Consider the following 13,509-nt stretch of genomic DNA (forward strand, 5'->3'; position numbering starts at 1 on the left):
TTCTTTCTTTCTTTCTTTCTTTCTTTCTTTCTTTCTTTCTTTCTTTCTATTATTTGTATGTCTAATCTATCTACCATAGGGTCTATCCATTGAGTTTGATTCCTCCTGGAAGTAATGTTCAAATTACCAAACTACTCTGCTCATTTCACATACCAGCAATGTTATACTTAAGATTTTGCAAGCTAGGTTTCAGCCATATGTGAACTGAGAATTACCAGAAGAATGGGCTGATTTTTGAAGAGACAGAGGAACTAGAGACCAAACTGCCAACATTCATTGGATTATGGAGAAAGCAAGGGAGTTTCAGAAAAACAAATCTACTTCTGCTTCATTGAATAGACTAAAGGCTTTGTATATGTGGTTCACAACAAAATATGGCAAGTCCTCAAAGAGATGGGAATACCAGATCATCTTACTTATTTCCTGAGGAAATTGTATGCAGGCCAAGAAGCAATAGCTAAAATCAAATATGGAACAAATATTTGTTTTAAGACTGGAAAAGGAGTACGACAAGGCTGTATATTGTCACCTTATTTATTTAACTTATATGCAGAGTACATCATGTGAAATTCCAGGCTGGATGAATCAAAAGCTGGAATTAAGGTTGCCAGGAGAAATATCAACAATCTCAGATATGCAGACGATATCATTCTGATGGCAGAAAGTGAAGAAGAATTAAGAAGCCTCTTGATAAGGGTGAAAGAAGAGAGTGTAAAAGCTGGCTTGAAGCTTAACATCAAAAAAACGAAGATCTTGGCAACTGGTCCCATCACTTCCTGGCAAATAGAGGGAGAAGAAATGGAAGCAGTGTCAGATTTTAAGTTCTTGGGCTCAAAGATCAATGTAGACAGTGATTGCAGCCATGAAATTAAAAGACGCTTCTTAGAAAGAAAGCTATGGCAAATCTGGACAGCATATTAAAAATCAGACACATCATCTTGCCAACAAAGGTCCATATAGTCAAAGCTATCTTTTTTCCAGTAGCAATATATGGCTGTAAGAGTTGGACTATAAGGAAAACTGAGTGCTGCAGAGTCAATACTCTTGAATTGTAGTAGTGGAGAAGACTTTTGAGAGTTCCTTGGACAGCAAGGAGATCAAATCAATCAATATTTAAAGAATTTAATTCAGACTATTCATTGGAAGGCCAAATACTGAAGTTGAAGCTTAAGTACTCTGGCCACATAATGAGAAGATGGGACTTGTTTGAAAAGACTCTGATGCTGGGAAAGATTGAAGGCAAAAGGAAAAGGGGATAGGAGAAGATGAGATGAATAGATAGTGCCATGGAAACAATAAACATGAACTTGGACAGACTTTGAGAGATAGTGGAAGATAGAAGTGCTTGGTGTGCTATGGTCAATGGGGTCACAAAGAGTTGGACACAAGTGCCTGACTGAACAACAACTATGGGTTTGACAGCTTTCTAATTACCATTTGGCATTGCAATGATACCAATAAGCACTACTTTCAACTTTTAGTCTTATCATGTGACCAGACAATATCTTTCTATCATACATTTCCCTGATGATATCCTTACTCCTGTTCTTTGAAGTTTCTCTTTTGTCAGTTTTTTTAGAACTTGTTCATAGTCTTCATATAGCTAGGTATTTTCTGCAATGTGACACTTATTTTAAATTCTTCAGAGAACTTTGTAGTGCATGTTTTTCAATCATAAAATTCTGGTAGAACATTGCTATTAAAAATACGGACATATTATGGGAATCAGTTTGAGGTAAGAGGACTTTAAATTTTGTGAAGAAAATCCTTTTAGTCTCCCTCACCAATTTATTTCTGTTATATTATCTGTTCTGTATATGTATATTCATATGTGCATATTTATATATACATATACAGGACAGACAATATCTATTACCATTTTGAATTCATTGCTTATATTTTGATATGCAATAGGATGGACATGTGAGAGAACAGATAGGAAAACACACATATATATCTTTATATACATATATTGGAAGTGTACTCAAAATTAAAATCTTGAAAATGTCTTCTATTAATTCATATGAAGAAAATAATAATACAGGTCAAATTATCAGGGTAGACTTCAGGAAAATGAAATGTAAAAGATGGTTAGAATTTATACAACTGGAGAGGATATTGAAGGGTGGGGGGTAATCCAGGAAAGAATAGAATGAGCAGGGTTGTAGAGGAAAATGGGAAATACAGTGATAGGCCAAGTTTAGGTTTTTGAATGTTTATGACTTTTCTCGAGAAATGTTTTGGAACTTGTTATAACCAGAATAATGTCACCTACAAATAGGAGAAAACCAGAGAATTTCTTTATTCATAAGCAATTTTTCTTCAACTTAGACTATATGATTGATACTCCATTACGAGAAGGAACCTTACTGGCAAAATGAATTTACCCATTTTAGGCTTTGCATAATAATCTGAGGGTCATTTAACAAAGTTATTTCTGTTGTACTGTTTTGTTCGATGTAAAATTGTTCTATAAAATGACCTGGAGAAGGAAATGGTAAACCACTCCAGTATCTTTGCCATGACAAATGGGGTCACAAAGAATCAGATAACTGAAAAACGACTGAACAACAAGAAATTATTCCAGGAATTTTGAAGAATTTTAACATTTGGATGGAAGACTGTTAAATGATATGCTTTAAGACCCTGTTTTGCTCTACCAAATCAAATGCTTAAAAAAAATACTTGAACCATTAACACAGAGTGTGCATACATTTTCTACATCTTCAGTCACTTGTGTAATAGTGAAGATGAGGTCCACTGTGCAATATCACACTCAAAACTTATCTATTCTCTGTCTCCCTCATGGGTTTTTCCATTATGTATGTGCAAATTAATCTAATCAAATTGTATATAGTGAGGAAAGTAGTGACTAATAGTCTTACAGTTGCCTTTAAAAAATGTATGAGATTTTTTCAATGCCTTTCCTCTTTTCCTCAGTTAAATATATTGTGAATCATTCCTTTAATATTCATTATAATTATCTTGCATATTGATCTCATCTTCATATCTTAGCAAGCAGCTTTTCCTATTGAGTACTGCTTCACACCCTTTATTAGCACATTTAAACCTCTGAGGTTATAGTATGAGTATTTTGTCTTTATTGTCCTTGGTATTAAAAACAGCACACTATATAAATATTTGCAGCTTCTTTTGATCCTCACTTCTATTTATTGTCTTACCATTTTCATTTTCAAATATTCTTAGGATGATTTTTCTCAGTTGGGTCTCTTACCAAGTTTTCTTTAAACAGATTTTACCCTCTCTTGACAGTTTGATTTATAATTTGATACCATACATAATCTTCTACAACTCTTCCTTGTAAAGTTATATAATCAAGTTTTTAAAAATCATAAAAAAATTTCAAGTTCATGATGTTTATTTATCATGATGTTGATATTATATTATGAATTACTCTTCTGGTTTTGTTTACTCTGCATTTGTCTTTTCGTGTCTTTTTTTTACTTGTTTAATTTGTTTATTTTTAATTTTCAACATTCATTTCCACAAGATTTTGAGTTACAAATTTTTTCCCTATCTTTCCCCTACCGCCACCCCAAAATAGTGATCCTACTGAATCCCCCCAATCTGCTCTCTCTTATATCCTTCCCCATCCCCCTTATGACTTTTTAGTAGGGCAAGATGGATTGCTATAGTCCAGTGTCTGTATGTCTTATTTCCCAGTTACATGTGATATATATTTAACATTTGATTTTAAAACATTGATTTCCAGATTCTTTCCCTTCTTCCCTCATTACCCACCCCTACTAGGAGGAAAAGTGATTCAGTTTAGGTTATACATGTGTAGTTATACAAAAAATTTCCATAGTATATATATATATATATATATATATATATATATATATATAGTGAAAGAATGAGTATATTTCTCCACATCCTATCCCGCCCCCACCGATTCTATTTTCTACTTTGACCCTATCCCTTTTCAAAAGTGTGTGCTTTTAACTATGTTCCCCCCCTCTGCTCTTCCTTCTACCATCCCCCCTCTTATCCCCTTCCCCCCTACTTTCCTGTAGGGTAAGATATCTAATTTGGTGTGTATGTTATTCCCTCCTTAAGCCAAATTCACTGAAAGTAAGGTTGACCCATTCCCTTTTTCTTTCCTGTTCTTCCCCTACCTTATAACAGTATTCTCTTGCCTCTTTTATATGAGGTCATTTACCCTATTCCATCTCTCCCTATTTCCTCTTATTATATTCCTCTCTCACATCTTAATTTTATTTCTTTTACATATCATCCCTTCCTATTCAACTGATACTATACCATCTGTCTATGTATATATATACACATATATACACACACTCATATAGATGCTTATATGCACATATACCCTCCTATATAAATATATATATGTATGTATGTATACATACACACACACATATATTCACTTAAACTACCCTCTTACTGAGAAACATCTCATGAGTTACAATTATTTTTTTTCCATGTAGGAATATAAATAGTTCAATTTTAATAAGTCCCTTTTGATTTTTTTTTCCTGTTTACCTTCTCATGCTTCTCTTGCTTCTTGTATTTGAGAGTCAAATTTTTCTGTTCAGCTCTAGTTTTTTTCATCAAGAATACTTGAAAGTCTGCTATTTCATTGAATGACCATATTTTTACCTGAAGCATTATACTCAGTTTTGCTGGGTAGGTGATTCTTGGTTTTAATTCTAGTTCCTTTGACCTGTGCAATACCATATTCCAAGCCCTTTGATCCCTTAATGTAGAAGCTGCTAGATCTTGTGTTATCCTGATTGTGTTTCCACAATACTCAAATTGTTTCTTCCTCACTGCTTGTAATATTTTCTCCTTGTCATGAGAACTCTGGAATTTGGCTATAATAATCCTAAGAGTCTTCTATTTGGGATCTTTTTCAAGAGGTGATCAGTGAATTCTTTCAATTTCTATTTTGTCCTCTAGTTCTAAAATATCAGGGCAATTTTCCTTGAGAATTTCTTGAAGCATGATTTCTAGGTTCTTTTTTTGATCTTGTCTTTCAGGTAGCTGAATTATTTTAAAATTATCTCTCCTGGATCTATTTTCCAAGTCAGTGGTTTTTCCAATGAGATATTTCACATTGCCTTCTATCTTTTCATTAATTTGTATCTGTTTTATGGTATCTTGATTTCTCATAAAGTCATTAGCTTTCATTTGCTACAATCTTATTTTGAAGGAATTATTCTTTTCAGGGAGTTATTGAAATTCCTTTTTCATCTGGGCAATTGGGCTTTTCAAGGTATTCTTCTCCTCATTGGCTTTTTGGGCCTCTTTTGCCATTTGAGTTATTCCATTTTTTAAGGTGTTGTTTTTTTCAGTCAGGTAGTTGACTCTTTTCATGATTTTCTTGTATCATTCTCATTTCTCTTCCTAGTTTTTCCTCAACTTCTCTTACTTGGTTTTCAAAATCCTTCTTAAGTTCTTCCATGGCCTGAAACCAATTCATATTTTTCTTGGAGGCTTTTGATTCAGGAGTTCTGACTTTGTTGTCTTCCTCCATTTCCGTGCTTTGATCCTTTTTGTCTCCCAAATAGGATTCTATGTCTGTTTGTGCTTCCTCTGCTTGTTCATATTGCCAGTCAATTACTTGACTTTTGAGCTCTTTGCCACCACAGAACTCTGCTTCCAGAAAGGAGAGCTTTGTCCCAAATTGCTGGGGTTTTTGTAAATGTTGTCAGAGGTCCAAGGAGGGCACCGTCTCTATAGAAACCATGCTAGAAAACTGGATTTTCTCACCCCATAACCGAAGAAAGCATCCCAGGTCCATGCAGGCCAAAGCAAGAGTGATTACACTCTGAATGGTTACTTTGTCCCCTTACAATCTGTAGGCCAGGAGCTCCTGAGGCAGCCAGACAGCAGCCACTGCAGCCACCATGCCTTCACCTCTCTCGCCCTGGGGGCAGGGGCCAGACCACATCCTTCCTTCCCAACAGAGTTCCTGACTGACCTTCTACTTTTGTCTGGAAACTGCTGCAGCTGCTGGTGATTCACTCTCTTGAGGTCTTCTCTGTCCTCCTCTGTATTCCTTGGGCCAAAACCACACTGCTCACATGGGACTGTGCTAGATTCCCAGCTTGCTGTGATGACCCTTCCTGTTGGCCTGCCTGGCTGCCCTCAGTGGGAGATTTGTTTCTCTATGTCATCTTGTGAGTTCTGTAGCTCTAAAATTTGTTAGTCATAGGTATTTGAGGTGGTTGTAGGGGGATGTCACAGAATTTTCTGCTTCTGCACTGCCATATTGGCTCCACCCCTTTTTCACATCTTTTTGAAACTATCTATTTCCTCATTCTTAAAGCACAATAATAGCCCATCATATTCATATACCACAAGATATACCACATAGCCATTCCTCAATTGTTGGATATCCTTAGTTTTTAGGTTTTTATTTTATTTCATTTTTTTGCTACTATACTAAAAAGGTTTTATAAATATATTTTTTAAAGCAATCGGGGTTAAGTAACTTGCTCAAGGTTACACAGCCAGTTATTTCTGGGTGTGGTGCTGAGTATCTGAGCCTGGATTTGATCCAGGTCATCCCGACACTGGAGCTGGTGCTCTTACTCGGTAAGCCACCTGGCCACCCTTAAGCAATTGGGGTGAAATAACTTGCTCAAGGTTACACAGCCAGCTGTTTCTGGGTGGGTGCTAAGTGTCTGAGCCTGGGATTCGATCTCCAGGTCATCCCAACACTGGAGCAGGTGCTCTTACTCTCTGTGCTACCTGGCCGCCCCTTTTATAAATATTTTTGCACATAAAAGATGTTTCCTTTTTCTTTGATCTCTTGGGAATAGGCCTAACAGTTCCATAGTTGAGTCAAATACCATGAGCTATTTTCTTTCAAGACCAACACATCTCCTGGTAACCTTGACCCTCTTCCTCACTCCTTCTGGGAACTAATAGATTGATGTAGAATGTATAAAGTAGGTAGAGAGATAAGTAATTTTTTGTATATAATTCCAAATTGCTTTTCAAAATGGTTGTAACTGCTTATTTCCCACAGTCCTCCAAAATGTTATACATATATATATATATTTTTCATTTTTATCATCTTTTTTACTCTGATGGGTATGAGGTAGAATCTTAGAATTGCTTTAATTTGCATTTTTCTATTAGAACTGATTATGAGTGTATGATTGCAGAGATCTTGTGTTTTTCCCCAGTTTATCTTTAAATCATTTATCAACTCAGAATTGGCTGTTTTTCTTATAAAATTGAATCAGCTCTTTATACATCTTGGAAATGATATGTTTATTAAAAAAATGGATGTGGACATAAACAAATAGTATGGAAAAACTCAGATTTAGACCAATACTTCACACTTTATATAAAGATGGCCTACAAATGGATATTTAAACTAGATATTAAAGGTTATATCATAAGAAAAAGAGAGAAACACAGGAAGAATTTTCTATCAGATGTAAGGATAGAAGAAAAGTTCATGATGAAACATGGAATGGAGAAAGGATTATAGAAGATAAAATGGATAACTTTGATTACATAAAATGAAAACTTGTTATGCAAATAATTTTAATATAGCTCAGAATAAAATGGAAACAGTTAACTTGAGAAAAAAATAAAAACATGTTCTCCCCCTTTCCCAACTATGATGCTTTAATTTACAAGTCACCTTAGTGCTATCCCTAGGCATTGAACTCATTGACCCCTTGTCCTACAGTTTACTATCTCATCTTATACACCATCCCTCAATTACCTCCATGATCTTTCTTCTACACTATTTCAATTTTAATAAAGTTAAAGTGAAGCTAGGTGACACAATGGATAGAGTGCTTGTCCTAAGACATGAATTTAAAATCTGGCCTCAGACAGTTACTAGTTGTGTGATGTTGGGCAAATTGCTTATCCCTGTTTGCCTCAGTTTTATCATATGTAAAATAAGGTGGAGAAGGAAATTGCAAACCACTTCAGTATCTTTGCCAAGAAAACCCCAAATAGGTTCACGAAGAAACACAACAAAAACAACCAAACAACACCATTCTGACTATGTCCACTACAAATTTCTGCTTTCCAATCTCAGCTGGATCTTCAGTCTTTTTCACTGAAACTGCACCCCCCCTTCCCAACATTATTTTTACTAGAAAAATATGTGTCAGGACCTCTCAATTCTGACCAAATCTAAACTCAAATGTCTTGAAAAAAATCATTCCACATTTTCTTTTTCTTTTCCTTCAATTTATGACAGAGAGAAAATCCTTTCCAAGGCCAAAATATCTCCTGATGCCCTTCACTGTCCCTTTTCTTTATCACCTCTGGGAGCTTTCAGATGAAATTCTTTTTACATGTAAATTGTGGGAAAACAAAATATTATTTTAAAAAACAATGCTGCCTCAGACACTTAACACAAAACTAGCTTTGTGACCTTGGACAAGTCACTTAACCCCAATAGCCCTGCCCTCCCCCCTCCAAAAAGCAAAAAGAAAAATCTAGAAAAAAAAGAATGCTTTAGTTTCCATTTTTCTCTCTTAACATTCTGATTTTCAGTTTTACTTTCTGTAAAAGCATAATTACAACTCTTACTTTTTAGAAATTAACTCAGTATAAAATTTGGTTCCAGCCTTTCATTATCATTCTGTATATTTACTTTTTAAGATATGCTTCTTGTATGTAGCAGATTGCTGTTTTTTTCTTTAAATAAGAAGATATAAATAAATAGGCCATTGCCTTCACTTTTATTACAATATTGAAATATTTTCATATTTAAGGTTATGAGTGCTAAGTTTATTTTTTAATTTTTCAAATGAAGTTTTATTTTTTTTAGCTAATAAAAATAAATTTCTTCTTTGCTTTCTTTCCCTGGATATTTAAAAAGAAAAACAACAAAAAACTTTTTAACAATTATGCAGAATCAAGCATAAAGCATTCCTATAATGCCAATGTATGATGAATATATACATGTATGTGTGTGTGTGTGTGTGTGTGTATCCTCCAACCTGAAACCATCACCACTATATTGAGAGATGGGTAGCATGCTTCATAATCAGCCCTTTGAATCACATCTTGTCATTTTATTGATTAGAGTTCTTATGGCTTTCAGAGTTGATTATTTTCATAGCACTATTGTTGTTGTAGAAGTTGTTTTCCTTGTTCTACTCACTTTAATCTTTACCTGTTCATATGTCTTCTCACTTTTCTATGAAACCATAGCCTTCATAATTTCTTATGGCAAAATAAGAAATATATTACATTTTAATCATCTATCAGATTTTTTTTCAGGTATGCTCAAATTTCCAATTATTTATGTGCCCCATTTTCAATTTTTTTTTCACTAAAAAGAGTTGCTATAAATATTTTTTTCTGCAAATGGATCATTTCTACTTTTATTTGTTCCCTCTGTGGCTTAGTAATGGTACCACTGTGGCAAAGGGTATTTAATGTTTAGTAACTTTATTTGTTTTTAATTAATTTATATATTTTTAGTTTTCAACATTCAGTTCCACAAGTTTTTGAGTTTTAAATTTTCTCTGCCTCCTTCCCCTCTCCCCTCCCCAAAACAACATGTAATCTGATACAGGCTCTACATTTACATTGATATGAAACATATTTTAATATTAGTCATGTTGTAAAGGAAAATTAGAACCAATGGGATGAACCACAAGAAAGAAGAAACAAAAGCGGGGGGGGGGGAGCAAATGGCATGCTTTGACCTGCATTAAGACTCCATAGTTCTTTGTATGGATGTGGATGGAATTTTCCATCATGAGCCTTTTGGAATTGTCTTAGAACCTTGCATTACTGAGAAGAGCTAACTCCATCAAAGTTAGTCATCGCACCATGTGACTGTAACAGTGTATAATATTCTCCTGGTTTTGCTCCCCTCACACAGCATCAGTTCATATAAATTTTTCCAGGTTTTTCTATAGTACACCTGCTCATCATTTTTTATAGCATGATAGTATTTCATTATATTCATATAACAAAACTCGTTCAGCTATTCCCCAATTGATGGCCATTCCCTCAATTTCCAATTCTTGGCCACCACAAAAGGAGCTGGTATAAATATTTTTGTTCATGTAAGTGCTTTACCCATTTATATTATCTCTTTGGGATACAACCCTAGAAGTGGCATTGATGGACAAAAGGGCATGCACATTTTTATAGCCCTTTGAGCATAATTCCAAATTGCTCTCCAGAATGGTTGGATCAGTTCACGGTTCCATCAGCAATGCATTTGTGTTCCAATTTTCCCACATCTTCAGTGTTTGTGATTTTCCTGCTTTGTCATGTTAGCCAATCTTATAGGTGCGATGTGGAACCTAAGAATTGATTTTGATTTGCATTTCTCTAATAAATAGTTATTTAGAGCATTTTTTTTCACATGACTATATATAACTTTAATTTCTTTATCTGAAAACTGTTCATACCCTTTGACCATTTATCAATTGGAGAATGACTTGTATTGTTGTAAAGTTGACTATGTATTTTAGAAAGAAGAGCTTGATCAGAGGCACTGATTGTAAAAATTCATTCCCAGTTTTCTGCTTCCCTCCTAATATTAGTCACATTGGCTTTTTTGGTGCAAAACCTTTTCAATTTAATGTAATCAAAATTATCCATTTTACACTTCAAAATATTCTGTTTAGTTTGTTTATAAATTTTTATCTTCTCCATAAATCTGACAGGTAAACTATTCTTTGCTCTCCCAGTTTGCTTATAGCATGAGCCTTTGTATTGAAATCATGTACCCATTTTGACTTTGTTTTGGTATATGGTGTAAGATGTTTATCTATGCCTAGTTTCTGCCATACTGTTTTCCAGTTTTCCCTGAAGTTTTTTTTTTCAAATAGTGAGTTCTTATTCCAGAAGCTAGAGTCATTGTGTTTATCAAATAGTAGATTAGTATAGACATTGACTTCTATGTCTTGTGAACCTGACTTATCCACTGATCCACTATTCTATTTCTTAGCCAGTACCAAGTAGTTTTGATGATTACTGTTTTATAATACAATTTAAGATCTGATATGGCTAGGCCACCTTCCCTAGCATTTCTTTTCATTAATGCCTTTAATAATATGGATATTTTGTTCTTCCAGGTAAATTATGTTTTCTAGTTCTATAAAATAATTTTTGGTAGTTTAATTAGCATGCCAATGATTATGTAAGTTAATTTAGGAATAAATGTCATTTTTATTATATTAGATTGGTTCACCCATGAGCAACTGATGTATTTAAATCTGACTTTATTTGTGTAAAAAGTGTTTTGTAATTGTGTTCATATTGTTCCTGCTTTTTTTGGCAGGTAGACTCCCAAATATTTAAATTGTTTACAGTAATTTTAAATGGAATTTCTCTTTGTATCTCTTGTTGGGCTTTCTAAGTAATATGCAGAAATGTCAATGATTTATGTGGGTTGTTTAATGAGTTTTTGAGTATAGTCCCCAAGTACTTTCTAGAATGTCTGGATCAGCTAACAATTGCAATAGTGCATTAATGCATCTATTTTCCCAAAGTATACTCAATAATTATAATCTTTTTCTTTAAAAAGATTCTACTTTATCAATTCAGTGGCTATGAAGTAAAACACATAGTTGCTCTAATTTGCATTTCTCCAGTTATTAGCAATTTGGTATATTTTCTCAGGAGGTTGTTGATAACTTTGATTTCTTTCTTAGAAAAATGTCCAGTGGGGTGGAGCCAAGATGGCAGAGTATAGAAACAGGACCTCCTTGCAGCTCCAGCTCCCACCACCTCCAATTCATGTAAAAGGGGACTCTGAACAAACTTTGGAGCAACAGAAACCATAAAATGACACATAGAAGCTAACCTTCTGCTGAGAACAATCTGGCAGGCCAGCAGAAATTGGACAGTGCAGTGCTCTGGGAGCCCACCCCAGCCCTGAGCCAGCCAGAGTTTTTAGCCCTAGGGCAGGCCTGACCAACTACTGGCTGGAGGGACTCCAGATCACCAGCAGCTGTGGCCATTTCCAGAATTATCAACACATAGATGCTAAGGAAAAAGTGAGAGTTCAGTGCAGTGGGGACTTTGGGACCCAGTAGCTGGGAGTGCATTGGCTTTTGACCCCGGGGCAAGAAGCCACTGAGGGCTGCAGCACAGCCACTGCCAGGTGGCAGCTTCAACTCCTGGCCTGCAGATTGTAGGGGGACCAAGTGACCAGTCTGAGGGGTATCGCTCTTGCTTTAACCTCCTTGGATCTGGATTGCTGTCTACGGTGGAGGTCCTGGGGTGCATGACCAGCTTGCCAGATCATGTGGAGGCTTCAGAGAGGGTACCCAACTAATACCTCCAGCAGTTGAGAAAACCCCAGCATTTGGAATGAAGCTCCCCTGTTTAGTGGCAGAGTCCTACTGTGGCAAAAAGCCCAAAAGTCAAGTAATTGAGTGGTGACATGGCCAGGCAAAGGAAGCAAACCAAGCAAAGCAGTCCAACATTAGACTCCTATTTTGGGGACAAAAAGGTGAAAGCATGGAACAGGAGGAAGACAGTGAAGTCAGAACTCCTGCACCAAAAGCTTCCAAGAAAAATACAAGCTGGTTATAGGTCATAGAGGACCTTAAGAAGGAGATAAGAAAAGTGGAGGAAAAATTTAGAAGAGAAATGGGAACAATGCAAGAAAATTACACAATGAGAGTCAACAGCCTGACTAAGGAAAATAATACCTTAAGAAATAGACAAACACAAATGGCAAAAGAGGTTCAAAAAGCCAATGAGGAGAAGAATGTCTTAAAAAGCCAAATTTGCTAGATGGAAAAAGAATCTCAAAAGCTCACTGAGGAGAATCATTCCTTGAGAATTAGATTGGAACAAATGGAAGCTAGTAACTTCATGAGAAATCAAGATCCAGACAAATGAAAGAATAGAAGGCAACATGAAATATCTCATTGGAAAAACCACTGACCTGGAAAATAGATCCAGAAGAGGTAATTTAAAAATTATTGGACCACCTGAAAGCCACAATCAAAGAAAGAACATAGAATTCATCCCACAAGAAATTCTCAAGGAAGACTGCCCTGATGTCTTAGAAGCAGAGAGCAAAATGGAGGTTGAAAGAATTCACTGATTACCTTCTGAAAAAGATCCCCAAAAGAAAACTCCTAGGAATATTATAGCCAGGTTCTGAAATTCCCAGATCAAGGAGAGACTATTACAAGCAGCCAGGCAGAAGCAATTTTTAATAGTGTGGAATCACAATCAGGATAACTCAGGATCTGGCAGCTTCTACACTGAGGGATTGAAGGGCTTGGTATATGATATTGCAGAGGTCAGAGGATCTGGGATTAAAACCAAGAATCAGCTACCCAGCAAAACTGAGTATCATGTTTCAGGGGAAAATATGGTCATTCAGTGGAATAGAGGAATTTCAACCATTCTTGATGAAAAAAACAGAGTTGAATAGAAAATTTCACATTCCAATGCAAGAAGCAAGAGAAGCATAAGAAGCTAAACAGGGAAAAGAAAGTATAAGGAACTTATCAGAGTTGAACTATTGACATTCCTACATGGAAAAATGATAATTGT

The 13,509-nt window shown here is 35.4% G+C and overlaps 1 protein-coding gene across 1 annotated transcript in view; it reads right to left on the reverse strand.

The window, feature by feature from the left end:
- Positions 1 to 13,509, reverse strand: part of DSCAM (DS cell adhesion molecule) — an 870,593-nt gene that overhangs the window by 357,163 nt on the left and 499,921 nt on the right. The window lies entirely within an intron of this gene.

Source organism: Petaurus breviceps, unplaced genomic scaffold (assembly GCF_028583685.1).
Source record: "Petaurus breviceps papuanus isolate PSGF00001 unplaced genomic scaffold, PetGlider_PUasm1.0 90897, whole genome shotgun sequence".
NCBI lineage: Eukaryota > Metazoa > Chordata > Mammalia > Diprotodontia > Petauridae > Petaurus > Petaurus breviceps.